Source organism: Eubalaena glacialis, chromosome 6 (assembly GCF_028564815.1).
Source record: "Eubalaena glacialis isolate mEubGla1 chromosome 6, mEubGla1.1.hap2.+ XY, whole genome shotgun sequence".
Lineage (NCBI taxonomy): Eukaryota > Metazoa > Chordata > Mammalia > Artiodactyla > Balaenidae > Eubalaena > Eubalaena glacialis.
The window spans coordinates 75972914-75992584 of NC_083721.1; the positions used below are offsets into that span (position 1 = coordinate 75972914).

The 19671-nt window shown below is 43.5% G+C and overlaps 1 pseudogene; it reads left to right on the top strand.

Annotated features, from left to right (window-relative positions):
- Positions 1 to 2273: 2273 nt before the first annotated feature.
- LOC133093424 (D-aminoacyl-tRNA deacylase 2-like) lies at positions 2274 to 2778 on the top strand (annotated as a pseudogene).
- The last annotated feature ends 16893 nt before the right edge of the window (positions 2779 to 19671 follow it).

Sequence of the window (19671 nt, forward strand, 5' to 3'; positions counted from 1 at the left end):
CTTCTGTGAATGGGGAAAAACGCACACTCTCAACTATAGGTATAATACCTTCCCTCTAAGTCTCACTAACTGTTATTATAATGAGAACTTACCAGACTTGTTTATAAATGTTCAAATACTCATCTCCTTAAAAAGCATGTCACTTGGGCTTCCCTGGTGGCGCAGTGGTTGAGAATCTGCCTGCCAATGCAGGGGACACGGGTTCGAGCCCTGGTCTGGGAAGATCCCACAGGCCGCAGAGCAACTAGGCCCGTGAGCCACAATTACTGAGCCTGCGCGTCTGGAGCCTGTGCTCCGCAACAAGAGAGGCCGCGATAGTGAGAGGCCCGCGCACCACGATGAAGAGTGGCCCCCTCTCGCCGCAACTAGAGAAAGCCCTCGCACAGAAACGAAGACCCAATACAGCCAAAAATAAAAATAAATAAATTTAAAAACACTTAAAAAAAAAAAAGCATGTCACGCTCCTGTTGAAAAACAATTGATGACTCCCCAGTGTTACTGAAATTAAGTTGACTCATGGAGCATATTGAGAGTAGAAAGAGACCTCAGAGATCATGTATACCAAACAGTGGTGAAGCAATATTCAACTCTGTTATTTCATATGTGAGAGCTGATTACCAAGGAGAGGAAGGGACATCTTGAAGCAAGGAATCTGTAACACCACCTCCAACAGATTTTCAGGGTTTGATTTTGTTTGGTTTTGAGCTCTATCTCAGGATTTTTATTTCAGTCTGGTCTAATGTTTTTGCCTCTAAAAATGTAAAAGACTCACTGTGACATTCAAGGCTCTCCTCAATTGCATTCCAGCTCATCTCCTGTCCTTTTACCATACTCCACTCAAATTGTGCCCACACCAGCAGAGCCCTTCCTCACCTCTGTGCTTTGTTTCTGCTGTCTTCAGCTAGTGATGAACTCTTTTTTTCTATCTGCATCTATTTCTTCTGAAATACCTTCACTCCCCATCATTTGAGGCTGATCTCAAATGCCACCTCTTCCATGAAACCTTCTCTGATTCCCCCAGCTGCATGCATAGGTTCTCCACCACCACCCCAAGTTCTCATTCCCCTGGGTCTGAGATGAAAAATACCCTGTGTGGGATTAACAGCAGATAGGTAACTACAGAAGAGAAGATCAGTGAATTTGATGACATAGCAACAGAAACACAAAATGAAAGCCAAAGACATAAAAAGAGAACAGGAAAAAAATGAACAGACCATCAGTAAGCTGTGGGACAGCTCCAAGTGACCTACTGCATGTGTAATGGGGATCACAGAAGAGAAGCACAATATTGAAGAAATAATGGCTGAAGTTTTTCTAAACTTAATTAAAACAAACAAACAAACGGTATACTCACAGATACAAGAAGGTTGACAACCCCCCCAACACAAGAAACAGGAAGGAAAGTACAAAGCATATCCCAATCAAATTGTTTAAAACCAGTGATAAAAAGAAAATTTAAAAAGCAATTAGAGAAAAAAGACACAGCATGTACAAAGGAACAAAGAGTAGAATCATAACAGATTTCACACCGAAAACACCACCGCTCAGAAGACAGTGGAGAAGCATCTTTAAAGTTCTGACAAGGAAAACCAACTTAGGAATTCATTGCCTAGCAGAAAAAAAAACTTTGAATATGAAGGTGAAATAAAGACTTCTCAAGACATAAAAAGCTGGAAGACTTACTTCACTTAGTATATTAATCTCTAGGTCCATCCGTGTTGCTGCAAATGGCATTATTTCATTCTTTTTTTTTTTTTTTGGCTGCACCAGGAGGCTTGTGAGATCTTAGTTCCCCAACCAGGGATCAAATCCGGGCCCTCAGGAGTGAAAGCACTGAGCCCCAACCACTGGACCGCCAGGAAATTCCCATATTTCATTCATTTTTTATGGCTGAGTAATGTTCCATTATATATATATATATATATCTCACATCTTCTTTATCCATTCATCTGTCAAAGGACACTCAGGTTGCTTCCATGTCTTGGCTATTATAAACAGCACTGCTATGAACATCAGGTGCATGTATCTTTTCAAATTAGAGTTTTTGTCTTTTCTGGATATATGCCCAGGAGTGGGATTCCTGGATCACATGGTGACTCTATTTTTAGTTTTTTAAATGAACCTCCATACCATACGATATCAATTATATGTGGAATCTAAAAAAAATGTTACAAATGAACTTATTTACAAAATGGAAACAGCCCTGAGCCCCGGGGGGCGAGCTTGTACAGCGCGAGGCTGGAACCTGTGGGATATCCGCGCGGGCTTGAGCCATGGCTGAAAGTGGCCAGCCACCTCAGGCCCGGGCCCTCCTGCAGTGCCTGCACACCCAGCTGCAAGTACGCCCTGCCGAGGGGGACGCCGCGGCCCGGTGGGTGGAGTTCCAGAGAGGATTAGTGATCTACGTGTGATTTTTCAAGGGAGCTGATAAAGAGCTTCTTCCCAAAATGGTTAATACACTGTTAAATGTGAAATTAAGTGAAACAGAAAATGGCAAGCACGTCTCTATATTGGATCTATCTGGCAACATTCTTACCGTCCCTCAAGCCACCCTTGGGGGGAGAGTAAAAGGAAGAAGCATGCAGTATCACTCTAACTCTGGAAAAGAAGAGGGGTTAGAACTTTATTCCCAATTTGTGACTCTCTGTAAAAAAGAATTAGCTGCTAACAGCAAGTGTGCCGAAGCTGGGGGTTGTGGTGGAACATGGCACTTACGGCAACAGGCAGGTGTTAAAGCTCGACACCAATGGACCATACACACACCTAATTGAGTTTTGAAAAATTAAAAGTTTCTACAGTTGTAATTAGATTCTCTTCCCCTTCTTCTTGAGGACACTAATCTGCAGGATTTTTAGACAAGAAAATCCTGGGTCCCATCCATAACTCTGCAGCCTGCTAATTGGATGGCCTTGCCACGTCACCTAAACACTGGATCTCAGTCACCTTCCATCCTGCTTTCCCCTAAACTCACACTCAAAAATTTGAAAAATGCCTTCTATTCACTTTATGGTCACTGATAAGAACATGGAAATGTTCCTAGAGAGCTGTATTTAAGCATTTTACAATTAAGCATTCTGTGTAATCAAGAAAAATATATTTCTTATACCCTCAAATGTATGTAGTATGTAATAAAAATCACTATTTGGGTTAAAATTAGGTAAAACCCAGCACAAACCGATTATTATTTTGTCAATTTTGTTTTAATATTTCAGATTTCCATATTTTGAATGAAAGATATGCAATTTACTATTCCTTCTAATCATATCTATGAAAATGTAATCAGAAATGTTATTGTGCATTTTAATATTACCCTCCAAGGACATCCAAGTGCTTTAAATTATTTTAAGAATCTTTAGTTGATATAGGAACAAGGTATGGGGGACTAAAAGTTGTTTTTATTTAATATACTAATGGCTTAATATTCTGTTTCTCAGTTTTTTACCAAAATAATGTGTTGCATTTTCTGTCTTTGGTTTTTAAAAGTTACTGTTTCATTAAATTAGTGTTCATAAATCTTTTAGGAAGTTCCTTTCTTGTTGGTTTAGATTGCTATAAAAGGAATAAAAAGGGATGCTTTCTAATGGAAAAACAAACAAACAAACAAAACAAAATGGAAACAGACTCACAGACATAGAAAACAAATTTATGGTTACCAAAGGGGCGGGGCGTGGGGTGGGATAAATTAGGAGTTTGGGATTAACAGATACACATGACTATATATAAAATAGATTAAAAAGCAAGGACCTACTGTATAGCACAGGGAACTATATATTCAATGTCTTGTAACAACCTATAATGGAAAAGAATCTAAAAAGGAATATATATATATATATATATGAATCACTTTGCTGTACACCTGAAACTAACACAACACTGTAAATCAACTATACTTCAGTAAACTAAATAAATAAAAAGCGGAAAGAGCTCAGCAGCAGCAGGCCTATACTATAAGAAATAGCAATAGAAATCCATTAAAAATGATACCAGACGGAAATCTGGATCTATGGAAAGGACTGGGGAGTACCAGGTATGGTAACTACATGAGTAAGTGTATATGATCTTTCTTATTACAAGTCCCTTTCAAAGATCATTTTTAAAAACGTAATTGCCTGTTTAAAGCAAAAATAATAGCAATGTATTGGGGACTTTATAACATAGGTTGAGGTAAAATGTATGACATCAATACACGGTAAAGTTTCTTAGCCATTATCACAATTAAGAGCTTATTACACCAAAGGTGAAATATGACAGTTCACTTTTTGAAGTATATCCTTCCGTGCAGCTGAAATGTCACCTCCTCCAAAAAGGCCACCTAGGTTGATGGGCTTTCTTTGGCCTGTCTTCCCACAGCACTCCATGCCCCTTTTAGGAGTGCTCGTTCTCTAAAGTTATTGTCTGTGATCCAGCATTATTACTCTCCTTCTCATGTTCAATCCCTACCAAACTGTTTGTAGAAAAGCTTGAGCCTCCTAGATCTCTCTGAGTTCCAAAGAACAAATTTAATCAGAGAAGTGAGGAAATGCAAAAGCAAAGGAAAACAGTCAAGCAAGACAAATAATAATAGTTTAGCCATAAAACAAAGTCAAGGACCTTTAGTTCCTCCTCAAGGGCTATAGGTAATATCCTGAGCCGTATCCTTGAGTTGTTTTGCAGATACTAAAACCCCCAGCAGAGCAAGAGGGAGGGGATATGGGGATATATGTATACGTATAGCTGATTCATTTTGTTATACAGCAGAAACTAACACAACATTGTAAAGCAATTATACTCCAAAAAAGATGTTAATAAAAACAAAATAAAATAAAACCCCCAGCAGGTGGAAGAACTTAACTATGCTGACCACAGGCATGCGCACCTCAGAACCAGAAGGTTGATGATGTTAACTCCAGAAATACCACGCTGTTACCTCAGCACCAACCAATCAGAAGAATGTCCACGAGCTGATCATGCACCCTGCAACCCTCACCCCTAATGTTGCCTTTAAAAACCCTCTCTGAAAGCTATCAGGGAGTTCAGGTCTTCTGAGCATGAGCTGCCTGTTTTTGCTTGGGACCCTGCAATAAATGCTGTACTTTCCTTCACCACAACCCGGTGTAAGTAGACTGCCTTTGCTGCACGTCGGGCAGGCAGACTCAAGTTTGGTTCTTCACCTGTGAGGGAAGAAGTTGAACCCCCAGCTCTGGCATGCTTTCTGTAAGCCATTTCCACTCCCTGCCACCCTATCCCACCACTACCACTCCACACACACACACAGAAAAGGCTTCAGGAATGCAAAAAGGAGTGGGATATCTATCACGCAGCAGAGTGTAGTAAGAGGGAAGTTTCCAGCCTCCCTCTCTCTATCTGCCTGGGACAGTTTTCAGATAGGAGAACAGACCAGATTCAGGACAGGACCGAATCAGGTGTATTCCAGTGGTGTGGAGAGAATCCTGAACTGACCTGTCTTCTGATGTTTCTGGAGGGCGGCATGGAAGGTACAGTGAGGCATGATGGGCAGGGCAGCGCCTCCTTCTTAGAACATACTCCCAAGCCTGTGCATGGACATGGGCTTATAGTCCTCCTGTGCGCAGTCCATCCGCCCCCATAGTGGAGCCCGGGACCACACGCTGGCACTGGAAGGGCCCCACGAGACTCAGACCAACTCTGTCCTTTGGCAAGGCCAACCTGATACCAGAGCACTGAGGGGCTTGCCCAAGCAAGGGTGGAGGGGAGATCAGTGTGAGCGCTGCATTGTAACCACGCCTTGCTGGACAAACACACAGTACCTTGGCTTCAAATGCCAAGGGAAAGTTTCAAATGCAAAAGGCTTAAAACAGGGGAAAGTAATTTATTTTAGAAGTCCGAATAGGAGAGTGGTCACTGTTGCAGGAGGTGATCCTGGGAGGGAGTACAGGGGGGCTGTGGGATGCCGGAAACGTTCAGGTTCTTGACCTGATGGATACAAGGGTGTGGCAGTTTCCATCAAGCTGGGCAGGTGACACGTGTACGTTACATTTCAATAAGAATGTATTTTTAACAACTGAATGAAAAGAGAGAGGAAAGGAAGCATGTGGCCCGGCCGCTGTGCTAGGCAGCCCCCAGTAGGTGGAGAGGGCAGTGTGTCCGGCGCCCCAGCTGTGCCCCTGGGAGGGGCTGAGGGCCGGCCGCCCGCGCGTGTTGTCAGAGCTAACAGCCCAGCCTCCGCGCGCACTGTCTCCTCTGTGTACACAGGGTGTTAGGCCAGCCTCCACCGAGCTGCACTTCATGGTGACAAAGACAACAATGCCGCCATCTCGTAACTGTCAACAGCATCGCTGTGCTCAAGGCTTTGTTCCAATATTTGCGGAGCCAGAAGGGCCTGGTCGCCTTTACGATATTGACTTAGATTCATCACTTACCAGAGAAAGCAGAGGGCCCAGGCCTGCTGGCTCGCTGCTGAGGCCTTTGGGACGCGCGTGATCTTAGGCAGAATGTGCGGGGTCTTAGAAAACCGACCCGCTTGGCTGTGGTCACTCTTATCTTGCCTGTGGACCTGGGGTTCAGGAGTCACAAATTTCCAGCCTGCCGATCAAGATTCTCTCAAGTCCTCTATAATCCAACCTGCCAGATTGGCAGAGGGAGCTGGGGAAACTGAAGCAGAAAGTTTACATCTTGAACTGAAGATTTCGGGAAATGGCATTAGAAAGCTTTTCATGAGGAAGTTTTCTTATTTTATAGGAAAAGGAACTTTTTTTTTTTCCTTAACTGGATTCAACTCTATAAATGCCAAATATCTTAGCCTCTAGTTCAGGGTTTTACTGCTCCCAATCATTTCTGAGTGAGACACTTTACCACTGACAAATACGAGAGACCACTTTCCAGAAGCTCGTGTTGCCAGGGGAAGCTCCCCGCTCCCCTTTGTGAGCCCCGGGCCTCAGCGTCCCGGCCCTGACCTGTGACCTCCGGGCTCCCGGCCTTGCTGTCAGCGGGAGAAAGCGAGGGGCCAGCCTGCGTCAGCTGGACAAATGGGGGCCTGGCAACACGGCCTTGGGCTCTGCTCTCCACGAGGAGCTGACCCCTCGCAGCAGGTGCCCGATCTCCAGGGCGGCCTTGCTGTCCGGTCAGGTGGCAAGAAGCTGAGGCATCTCTGCTGTCTGACAGGGTTTCTCTTCTTCCCGTTTTATGAGAAGAGCTCTGCCGAGACTCCGTGCCCTGCCCTCTCTCCGTCTCCAGGGCCCACACATTCAGCCCAGCCCTCCGGTAGCCATTCATTTAGCCAGTTTCCTGGGCCACAGCGTCCCCTGGGGACCCCACTTTGGTGGGCAGCAGTGGAACAAGACGCCCTGCTGTTTCCCTTCCCTTTTAATTACACGGGACAAGCTTCCTTGGGCTGACTTTGGGAGGCAAGCCCCGGGCCAGCCTGGCTGCCCTCCACGAAACAATGCACACATGTTCCAGAGAATTCCCTTCTCGCCTAATCCGGGCTGGGAAGAAAAGGGCTTTTCTTCTTGTTGTCAAAGGGGGTCTTCGATGCTAAGATTCCATTTTGTGTCTCAAGTCATGTCACGGGACTTCTGCCTCGGCCTTGCTGGCTGCTCTTTAGAAATGAAAGACACAGTCCGTGCTTCACCTCAGGACAAGTCCGCCCCCACCGCCCCGAAAATACAGGGGCTGGGGGCCAAGAGAAGCGGGAAAATCTTCCAGCTCCCACTGTTCCTTTCTTATCCAGGCAACCTCAGCTTTTTGGACTATTTGCCCAAAGGATGAGTGGGGAGGGCTGGGCCTCACCTGCTGATCTCAAGGGTCATGAATATTCTTATAATCCCCTGGAAAGAAGGGCCCTTTCATTAGAGAAGGAGATTCCTCTGCCTCTCTGCTCCACAGCCTCTGGAGCCCAGCTGGCTTCTCCAGATTTTCCTAAGGCCTGGCTATGCTGCTTTCCATCGCGAATCCACGCCCCTATTTTATAGATGAAATAAAGGAAATAACAGCAAAGAAGTTACAGACACGCAACCTGTGCTTAGAAAGGAGCTGGGTTCAGTACCCAGAGGAGAACAAACTTCCTGCATCACTGGTAGTTGCAGGCACTTATATGTTTACACTTTACCTTGTTTGGCAAAAGGATTGGAGGTAGCTTTTGGAAATACCCATGAAAATTCGGACGAAGAAATCAAAGATAAGTGCAGGGGGAGTGGCAGAATGAAATCAAGGCAGGGTAAGGTAGGTTAAGACATGTAAGTTTCCATTTGCGAGCCAGGCTAAGCTGAGAATTTAGCTTCAGGCTTCCTAGAAGCCAAAGAAAAGGGAGAAAAATGGTTGATAGAAGGTCAGAGCATACCAGTCTCTCAAGGGAAGCACAGTTCTCCTTGAAACTGAGGCCTGAGACTCCCCGCCCAAGCCCCCCATGAACGGTGAAATGGTGAGTCCTCAAATAAACAAAAACACTAGGTACTTCATTAAAAATATCATCTCTGATGTAACAGTTTCCTTAAGTTGTGCTTTAAAATGGTTGAACTTGCAACTCACACAGCAATGATAACTGACATTCACTAGACTCCCATCTAACCCTTGTATTTAAAATATATCCTGAATTCAGGCTAAGAAACTAAGAAATAATTCTCATGGGGATTGCATTGCTGCAGATATTTTAAACAAAGGCTCTGATCCTATCGCTAAGCCTCATAGTACAAAGCAATGATTTTCAAAGTTTTAATCTCTTAAAAAGTATCGTACACCCCAAAGTTTTTGTTGACATGGGTTTATGTCGATTGATATTTAATATTGGATATAATAGTTGATACTGATATCTGAAACTGAGAAATATTTAAAATATTTACTCATTAATAAATTTTTTAAAATAAAATGATTCCATGTTAATATAAAATACATTTCTTATGAAAAACAAAAGAATGTAGCAACACGAGTAGCTATTTTTTTTTAATTTATTTATTTTTAATTTATTTATTTTTGGCTGTGTTGGGTCTTCGTTGCTGCATATGGGCTTCTCATTGCGGTGGCTTCTCTTGTTGCGGAGCACGGGCTCTAGGCGCGCGGGCTTCAGTAGTTTTGGCACGCGGGCTCAGTAGTTGTGGCTCACGGGCTCTAGAGCGCAGGCTCAGCAGCTGTGGCACACGGGCTTAGTTGCTCCGTGGCATGTGGGATCCTCTCGGACCAGGGATTGAACCCGTGTCTGCTGCACTGGCAGGTGGACTCTCAACCACTGTGCCACCAGGGAAGCCCATGAGTAGCTTTCTAAAATTTTTTTTTTGCAATTCTCTTTAGTGTCTGGCTTGATAGAAGATAGATGGATTCTTCTATCTGCATTCAATCTGTTGCAATATGTTTTGGTTAAGGAGGTGAAGAAAACCTGGTCTCATGCAGTAATGGGATGAGAAAAAACAAGAAGAATGGAATAGCCTTTCCAGGTAATTGTGCAGCTTCTTTGATGCTACACAAACACTTGACACGTCAGTAAACTTATCCTCTATGATGTAAAATCCCTTGGTCTACCTCCTGCTTGGAGAGGACCTTTCCCCATGCCTGATCTGGACCCATTATGCACTAGCCGTTCAGAAAACATTGGTTTCCTTGGTTATGCAGATCTTCCAACCGACACATTTCTTTTTACAATATGAAAAAATCACATTCATGAATACCATCTTCCATCTCATCAGAAAAATACTGAGAAGTTGTCAAGCTCGTTTTGTTTTTCCAAATTCTCATTTTTGCTTAAATGTGTAAGTTTTATCATTGGCAACCAATACAACAGAGGTGTTTTCCTTAAAGTTGCAGGTTCACTCTTAGTTTTGAGAAAATGTCTGCTTTATGAGTCAGTTTGAATTACCATAGTTGATTAGTCATTCTTTTAAGCAAAATGGTGTTCCTTGAAAAAATGACAGTTTAGGTCATACATCAAATAATTGCACAAGTACTTTTTATCAAGATGACTGTGATATTTTGGGTTACAAAGGGTTTTATGTGACACTCCTAATTTGTCAGACTATTAAAAAAGCATATACTTAAGGGTTGAGGTTTAATAAAACTAAAAATCGATAAAATACATTAATATCATAGCAATACAAATTAATCAAATAAATGAATAATTTTTACTGTTTCATCAAGCCATTTTTTAAGTAAAACTAGTTTGTTTGTTTGTTTTAAACTGAATGCATGGTGGTAAAGATGACACAACACTCATTAGCACAGGTTGTGCCACTGTCTTGATTCATGCTAGGCAGTGTTACCCATGGCTGTTTTTGCAGAGCCAGTGAATGTCAACATAGTGAAAAGGGGACATAAAATATCAGTGTTATTATAAAATCATTTTGACCTTGTTGAGTACTGACAGGGTCTTGAGTACCCCCGGGGTCCCACCCTTACCAACTAAATGCTGGTGTAGAGGAAGACTTGGCATCTAAGATGGCAGGTATTCTCGAAGAGACTCCAGATGCCAAAAAGGAAAAGGCAAGGATTTCTTTCTGAAAATGTTCTCGATTTTGAGTACAGCTCTGAGAACTAAAGGAATTAGAAATGCATCCTGTGTTTATAATGTGATAAATATTTCAGAAGTTTAGTGCTAGAATCAAGTTATTTGATTAAGGTTAGATAAATGCTTAATATAAGCCAATAACTGAATTCTACTCATTTCATCACAATATCTTATCTACCATACTGATATATTTTAAACATTAAATGAGATAATAGCTCTGAAAGCTGTATGCCAATTCAGGGCAGTTTTATTTAGAAAAGGCAGTTTTATATAAAAATAGAATCACTTATGTTTACCAAGGGGGGGCAGGAGGGATAAATTGGGAGATTGGGATTGACATATACACAGTACTATATATAAAATAGATAACTAATAAGGACCTACTGTATAGCACAGGGAACTCAATACTCTGTAATGATCTATATGGGAAAAGAATCTAAAAAAGAGTGGATATATGTATATGTATAACTGATTCACTTTGCTGTACAGCAGAAACTAACACAACATTGTAAATCAACTATACTCCAGTAAAAATTAATTATAAAAAAAATAGAATCAAAGTTTTTACAAATGTCAGCATTAGAAGGACCTTTAGTGAACAGCCAATCAAACCCTTTTATTTAATCAACAAGGAAATTAAGACTAAAGTTGCAAAGGACCTTCCAAATTACAGCAAATCCTGGGCCAATTTTTTGCCAGTTGAAGTGAAAAGTTATTTATCCCAGAGAGCAAATGAAAAAAGAGATGACACTCACACGCTCACAAACACACAGACCTGAGTAAACATATAGCAGTGAGCATTACCTTATATGTAACTCAACGTCTATATACTGTATGTTTTACAGACGTGAACAGTTCACTCATTTGAACAGTTTTTCAATATTTGTTATGTGCCAGATGCTGTGCTAAATGTTAGGGATAAGAAGATCTATGATACCCAGTGTCTGCCCTTAAAGACCTTTCAGTCTTGTGAAGAAATGTATGTAAAGCGGCACTCCCAGGACACGATGCTGTGTTAGGACAGGCAGATGCGTGGGGCGCTAATGGAAAAGCAGCCAGTTCAGGTGGGAGTCGGGAAGGAAGGGAGGGGTCACAGAAGTTTCCCAGAGGAGGTGGTGCTCGATCAGGGTCCCCATGGATGGACGAAGGTTATCAGAGCAAGGAGGACAGTCCATCCTGAGCAGTGTGTGTGCAGGAAGGTGCTGTGACAGAGCAGGAAGGTCTGTGGCTCTTGATATGGATGTGGGCTGAGGGGATGGTTGGAATTGCTATCAGAGAAATGGGCTGTGTGCTAAAGATTTTGAACTTTATTTGAAAGTTATCTGGAGACAGTTTTAATCAAAAATGGTCACATTTGCATTTTAGAGTCTTCTTTCTGGCAAGAGTGTAAAGGATGCTTAAGATAGAAATGAAAATGAAGGCATGTGGCAGGAAGAGAGGTGAGCCATGGGGCCATCTGAGGTGTGCAGAGACAGGAGGATGAGCACAAAAGATACTAAGATCAAAACTGTAGACATTGGTGATTGGGTTTGTTGCTTGTATCAGGGACAGGGAGACTCCTAGGTGTCTTTCTTGGCAGCTATTACAGTGCCTGTCACCAGAATAGTGAGATCTGGAGAAGGGAGAGGTTTAAAATGGAGAAAGGGGTGGCTGCACTTTGGACAGGTTGAGTGTAAGACACCTAGGGCACACGCAAGTAGGGAGCTGGAGCTGGGGTTTGGAGTGTGGAGACAGGAACAGGATGGAGCTGGAGAGTTGAGAGTCACAAGCAAATGTGGCTGGGAGTCAACCAGCCAGGAGGAATAGGAGACAGAAAAGGAGGGTGCTGAGGGAGCACTCCAGGAAAGGCCCACACTCGGGAAGGTCTGTGGACAGTCCTGACAATCAGCAACCATTTTGTGATAAGGAAGACCAGGAGAAAGTGGGGTCACGAAATTACAGAAGTCAAAGAAATAAGAGTTGAGAGAGAGAGAGAGAACAGATGTCACAAAGTATTAAATGGCCTTAATGGATCAAGCAAAGTAAGTATAGCAACGTTTGGGGGGATTAGCAACACGGTCACTGGGGGCCTCCGAGAGGGGTGGTTGGCCGAGGGGCAGAGGTGGGAGCAGCAAGGACGTAGGGAGGGAGGCCCAGCTGACAAAGGAAATGCCAGCTTGGAGTGAGCTGTAGATTGAGTACGGGGTGATCTCTCTTCCAAGGCGCTTGGCTGAGAATGAAAGAGAGTGCATAGTTTACAGATATACAGGGTTTACCGAAGATACCAATTTACTTCTAGATCCTGGGATTCAAGGACATTTTAAAAGTTCACTTGCTTTATTTCCAGATAACTCTCCCCAGAAGTACCCAGAAGACAGTAAAGTGGTGGTATAAAGTGAAGACGAAGGAAAACCCATTCAAATTAAAAAAGGTAAAAATAGCTAACGTAAGCAACCATACTGAATAAGATGCTAACAATCCAACTTTCCTTATACCCACGTGGTAAAGCATGGCCTGGTGGCAGGGCTAGTAGGAGATAGCGAGCCAGTCCCTTTGCTGCCCGCCATGAACATAAGGATTCACACAACTCTCACTGTGCCCTCTCAGGCAGCCCATCCATAGTCTATTTTTTTAAAAATTTTTTTGAATTTATTTTTTTCATTTATTTATTTATTTTTTGGCTGCACTGGGTCTTCGTTGCTGCGTGTGGGCTTTCTCTAGTTGTCGCGAGCGGGGGCGACTCTTCATTGCGGTGCATGGGCTTCTCACTGCAGTGGCTTCTCTTGTTGCAGAGCATGGGCTCTAGGCGCACGGGCTTCAGTAGTTGTGGCACACGGGCTCAGTAGTTGTGGCTCGTGGGCTCTAGAGCACAGGCTCAGTAGTTGTGGCACGCGGGCTCAGTAGCTGTGGCTCACGGGCTCTAGAGCGCAGGCTCAGTAGTTGTGGCACGCGGGCTCAGCTGCTCCGAGGCATGTGGGAATCTTCCCGGACCAAGGCTCGAACCTGTGTCCTCTGCATTGGCAGGCGGATTCTTAACCTTGCGCCGCCAGGGAAGTTCCTCCACAGTCTTTTTAAAAACCTACTTGGTTTCAGGTCTTTGTCCTCCCCTGTTCCAGTGCAAATTAAGCTCCTGCCCTTCCCTCCGGCAGGGAGGGGCTGCTGGGTGTGAGGTGTCTCCTTGGAAGTCAGGAGCATCCCAAGACTGGGCTGCCTGATTCCCAAGGATTTGGGTGTGGTGAGGTGTGGCACTGAGCCCTAGAAATAGAAAAATATTCTATTTGCAAACATTCCCGAGGGGGCTGGAACTCTCTTATCTACAGCTCCCAGATGCCAGCCTTCTGAAGTCACAACCTCTCAAACTTCTCTGACGTTCTTTGCCAATGGCAACTTCTTCCTCAGGCTTCCTACTAAGCAACGCAGGCTATTTCTAGTAGAGAAACAGTTTACAGCACCGTGCAGTGGTTAAGTGCACAGACGAGGGGACAGATTGCCAGGGTGGAAATCCCAGCTTTGCCACTTACAAGCTAAGCAGACTGACAGCTTGAACGACTCAGAGATGTCATTTTTTTTTCCCCATCTGTAAAAGGGGAAAATACCAGTACCTACCTCTCAGGGTTGTGGAAACCAACACACAGGTTAAGTGCTTACAACAGTGCCTGACACATAATAAGCACTCAATAAATGTTGGTATCATTATTTAGAAGGATTTAGAAGAGAAACACCTTGTACCCGGTTTGGAGGCAAATATGATGCCTTTCTCTTAAAAGAGAATGTAATCTGGAAAATGTCCTGCTTGACTTAGTTGGACCAGGAGACACTTTTCCTCGGTGTTGAGAGAACATCTTTAGATGCCAAGTTTAATCAGTGGTAGGAACTTTGGGACCATCCTGGAAGAGGAAGGGGCTCTGATAAGGTCACTCATCACGTGCACGCAGAGCATGATTAGAAGCATGGCTCTTTGGCTTCATGGCCTGTGCCCTGTCTTTGCTCTCCTGTAGATAAACACATAGGTTTCAAACCCTGTATGTGTGTGCTTGTCAGGGCCTTGCCCTTCTCAGCAGTGGCCTTCTTCCTGGTAGAGTTTCTCCAAGTAGATTTCTTTTTCTGGAAACAGCGATGAATTCTTGGTTACAAATCCAGGATAAATAAACACACACACACACACACTAGACAATAGACTCTCCTTTTTGAAAAAGCACGCTTTAGTTAATGAGCTGATTTTATTCAAGCTGCACCACAAATACAAAATCATTACCAAAATTCTGGGCTACCTCCTCCTCAATAAACCTTAAAAATAAATGTGCTCTGAATACTCAGAATTCACTTAAACTATGAAAAACTAGCATGACAAGTGCCATTTTCCCCGGCTGAGGTTCACCAGGGTGACCTTCAGAACTTGAAAAACTTTGATGTTTGGAGCAAAAGACTTTTATGTAAGTATGTGCATCTCATTCAATTGGGGTTTTCCCTTAGCGCGGACTTGCCCGATGTGCCGGAAGTAGGGCATCCAGTTCTCCCTTTATGAACATACCCACATTTTTGCCAAGCAGCTCACAACATGAAAAGGAACCGCCATCGAGGAGAGTTGAGGAGGTGAGGGAAGAGGCTGTTAGCACACGGCCGGCCCATCCAATACCTGCCCTTTGTTCCAGGCTCTGCACTCAAACCTTCCTGGAATCCCAGAAAGACTTGGCCAACAAGCCAGCCTCGGAACTTCAGGCAGCCTCTCTGAGCCAGAGTTTATGTACGGTAAAATTTTCCCTTCAGTCCAGCCTCATCTCAGTGAAGCTAGAGCCCTAGGTATATAAATGAAGCTAAAAATCTACGCATCTCTAAGATTGAGTAGAAATCATATTATTTTCAGAAGCCCTAGTAATACTGTCACTCAAATCCATGGAGGCCAGAGGTGAGCAGAAAGTTACTGTTTAAATCAGAGGTTTCAAACGGTGACCCATGGGTGGGCAGTGTGTTACAGATGTTTCTGTCTGACTCACGCACTGTTTAAAAGATTCTTAAAATCAGCTGCTAACATTTAAAAGGCAGGAGGTTTCATATGATTATTTGGATCCCCAACTTCCTTTACAAAATGACTGACTTACATTTGTGGCCCCTGATTTAAATCTTCATGGAACAGAAACAATACTTCCCTGGGAGTCAGGAGGCAAGGGTTCTAGCTCGACCACTGATTGAACAAATTGTTTCTTCTCTCTGGGTCTCTTTTCTTCTTCTTCTTCTTCTTTTTTTTTTTTTTTTTAACAAAACAAGAGCTATCGTTGTTCGAAAACTATAATTCACTTTCTAGATAAGCAAAGCAAGTCCGACGGTAAAAAAAATGACATAACTCCTCTAGAAATCACACCATACTCTGTACAGTTGGCCAGGTGGTAGAAGGTTTTAAAAATGTTTCAGTATATATATAATTGGTAACACAAAAGATTATCCAAACTATAGGCATCTGTATAAAAGCCACGGTAACTCAGAAAGAGGAAGCTATTTTTAAAGGAAGAAGTGCTCTGTCTCATATACTCGGGAAGATGGAAGCTGCCCACCACCAGATGCTGAACATGCAGACGTGCCGCGTATCCATCTGCCATGGAAATTTTCCTATTTCCACATTCTCATCTTGTAGTTTTGAGGGTGAGCATGCCACGCCTCGGCCGTGGAGGTTTTCTGCTCCAGTGGCTTCAGACAAAGTTACCATTAACTCCCCAACCTGCAAAAAAATTATTTGACACAAAGGATTCCAAAATGTCCTCCTCTCCCCCTACAAGCCCACAAACAAATGGTACAGGAATGAGGTCAGAAAGGAATCCCCCGCCTACCAGGCCCCTGAATTCATTTACCTACCTCAGAGCCCATTCAGGGGAAGGGGTGGGACCGGGAACAAGAGCCCCTCGGAGGCCAAGTGGAGTTTGGGGGTCGAGCGCTACATTACAAGATCTGACAGGCCTTTGCCAGCCTTCAGCTTCTTTGTGTCTCTCACATAATAGAGAAACACAAACTGAGCAGCACACGATCTGTGGTTACACCCTTGGACAGAGCGCACTCTTTGCAAATGCTAATAGTATTGTAGCATCCTGTCACCCGGGAACACAAAAAAAGGATGTTGATTTTCACATGAACCAGAACAGGCCCATTGTACACAAGTTGGTGACCAACTTGTAGTATCTGCACATCAAAAGCCCAGCCAATCATAGGGTACACAGCTGGCGAACCGCACCAACCCGGGCGCCTGTCCCAGAGAACGAGATCCTAATGCCCCGTCCACCGCTACGGTGACAAAACATAGTGCTTTTGACGTGAATGGGCCCACAGTCTCAGGATCCTGATTCAGCAATTAGTATAATTAGTAAGAACGTAAGTGTCTCAGATATTTAAAAAGAGAAACCTGAATGTATGAAAATGGGCGTGGCTTCGTGCTCCTGCTGAGAGCCTTCGGTATGGCAGAGGCAGCAGAGGGCAGGGATATTCAATTAGGCACTCATACTAGGGGGGATCTGATACTGGACTAAGGAACTCACGAGAATGTTGGCAGGGAAGTATTTATTATCTATTCCTATCCTAATGGTCCTGGGAAACTAGAAACTCTCAGGGCAAGAAAATTAAATAAAGAATATAAATGATATTCCTGAAAATAAACTTAGAGATTGTAAAGGCTTCTGTTAATAGCTTTCCTTTCAAGTGCTAAATTTATTAGAAATCAAAAGGCAGTCAAAATTTGGGAAAATAAAATACTCAATCAAGGTTTTGAAAACTGGGGTAAAAATAATTCTGCATCTTAACAGTTGGGCTAACTCAAAAAGAATTAGAGAATCTGTAGAGGTAAAATGGGAAAATTAACATGATTAACATGTTAAGGGAAAATTGCAGGGTATTCATTTTCACTCCTAAGGTCTGGGGTAGACCTGAGATTAGAGCCCCCTGAATCTCAGTATCACCTTGTCCCCCAGGGCCCCGGAGGAAACCATCTCTGCAGGGGTTTCTATTCTTGTAGTGCAACAGAAGCCTCATATATAATTAGGGAAAACCATCCTAGGCCCTTTCTGTAAAGTTAGCTCGACTTGCACTTTCTAGGTATATCAGTGCCCTAATATACTCATAATTTTATAAATAAATTCATTTTCCTAGAAGTATATTTGAGAGAGAGCACGTTTTAGAAGTGCATAGGCTTGTAACCAGATTTGTTTTCCAACTTAGACTCTGCTATTCACTGGAATGACCTTGGTTATTTAACTTTTCTGAGCTTATTTTCTCATCTATAAAAATGGAAATAATACTGCCCATGATAATGGATGCATAACACAAGACATACTGGTTCCTTTGCTCTAGATTTAAGTTCTTTTCTTCAAAGTTTAAAAGAAAAGTCAAAAACGTTTCACAGGATTAATCCTTGGCAAGATAGGATACTGACCATTAAAAAGGTTTCAGGGGGGGTCTCTAGATAGATCCCCAAAGGCTCATGGCCAGTGACAGTACACTGTGTCCTGAGTCCTGCTAAGACCTTTATACAGGCTCTTACTCAGGGTGTGCTGCCACCCCTGCAATGGCCGTGACTGAGGCGGCTGCGCACCTTTTCTCCCAAAACACATCAAACACCGCCCCTCGCATTAGTGTTGCTCATGGCGGTGCGGAGGCGGGTTCACTATCATTACTGGGTGTGTGCGGTGCTGTGCTGTGTTAAGGTATAGGTGACCCCTGGTTTTCACTACATATACATTGATGGTAGACAAAAATGATATACATTCGGCATCCAGAGGGATTGGCTGTGAGCCAGGTGCGGTGGCACGTGCCGGCAGTCCCAGCTACTTGGGAGGCTGAGGGCAGGAGGATCGCTTGATCCCTTGAGTTCCGGGCTGTAGTGAGCTGTGCCAATCGGGTGTCTGCACTAAGTTCGGCATCTGTATGGTGACCTCCCGGGAGTGGGGGACCACCAGGTTGCCTAAGGAGGGGTGAACCGGCTCAGGTCGGAAACGGAGCAGGTCAAAACTCCTGTGATCAGAGGAATTGGTTGTGTTACCACTTGGAGCATCATTGACCGCAAGTGTGAGGACTTCTGACTTAAGCCCTCTAGACAAATACAGTTCTTAACGGAGAAATAGTAAGTATGGCATTTCGTTAATGACTCATGACGACTTCTGTGTTAAGATGTATGGAAAAGAGAGATTAAAAACAAAAATGGAACACAAACTAAGGGAGCAGAGAAATGGATAGGTTCATCCCTTAAGAGGTATATTAATTTCAATATTTCCTGGTAGCTGAAGCAAAGAAACAGGTGAAGGGCTTCCCTGGTGGCGCAGTGGTTGAGAATCTGCCTGCCAATGCAGGCGACACAGGTTCGAGCCCTGGTCTGGGAAGATCCCACATGCCGCGGAGCGACTAGGCCCGTGAGCCACAATTGCTGAGCCTGCGCGTCTGGAGCCTGTGCTCCGCAACAAGAGAGGCCGCGATAGTGAGAGGCCCGCGCACCGCGATGAAGAGTGGCCCCCACTTGCCGCAACTAGAGAAAGCCCTCGCACAGAAACGAAGACCCAACACAGCCATAAATAAATAAATAAATAAATAAATAAATAAAAAGAAAAGAAACAGGTGAAGTCTTGAGTTCTCTTTGACAGAAGGGAAGCACCATATGCGTTTGTCTGTAGTGGGAAACACTGCTGGCACTGAATTATCTACTAATCCTTACTTTAAAGAACTTAAGTGATAACAGAGACATGTCATTAGATTTTCCTATTGCAAAAGGTACTGTGTATTTTGTCAAATAGGTGCATCATACAGTATTTGTCTGTGAAAGCCAAGGGCATAATACTAGATAAATTAAGAAGTCGGTAAAGGTAAGTAGTCCACGTAGTACTGCTTTCTGATGATTTGGCCTAATTCTCAGATAAACTTCATCAAAGCAAGAAGGTGGAGTTAACCTATTCCCTACATACTTTCTCACAAATGTTAGAGGTCTCACAAGCTTTTGGCAAGTGTTAGATCACGTACGCCATGAACATATTTTTTGACAAGTGGATAAAATTCTAATTTCCATGTTGTTGCTATGATTTAGTTACTTCAAGAGTAAGTAGCAGAACGGACATTCTGCTTTGAACTCTAAGGAGCGAAACTTGTATTCTTAACACAACCATAAGATATGCCTCTGTGGAGGCTGCTGACAGTTTCACTGGATCTTCAGTGAGGTCTATGGCCTACATTTTTTTTTTTTTTAAAGACTTTTTGCATTTTCTCAAATACTTGGATAGGAA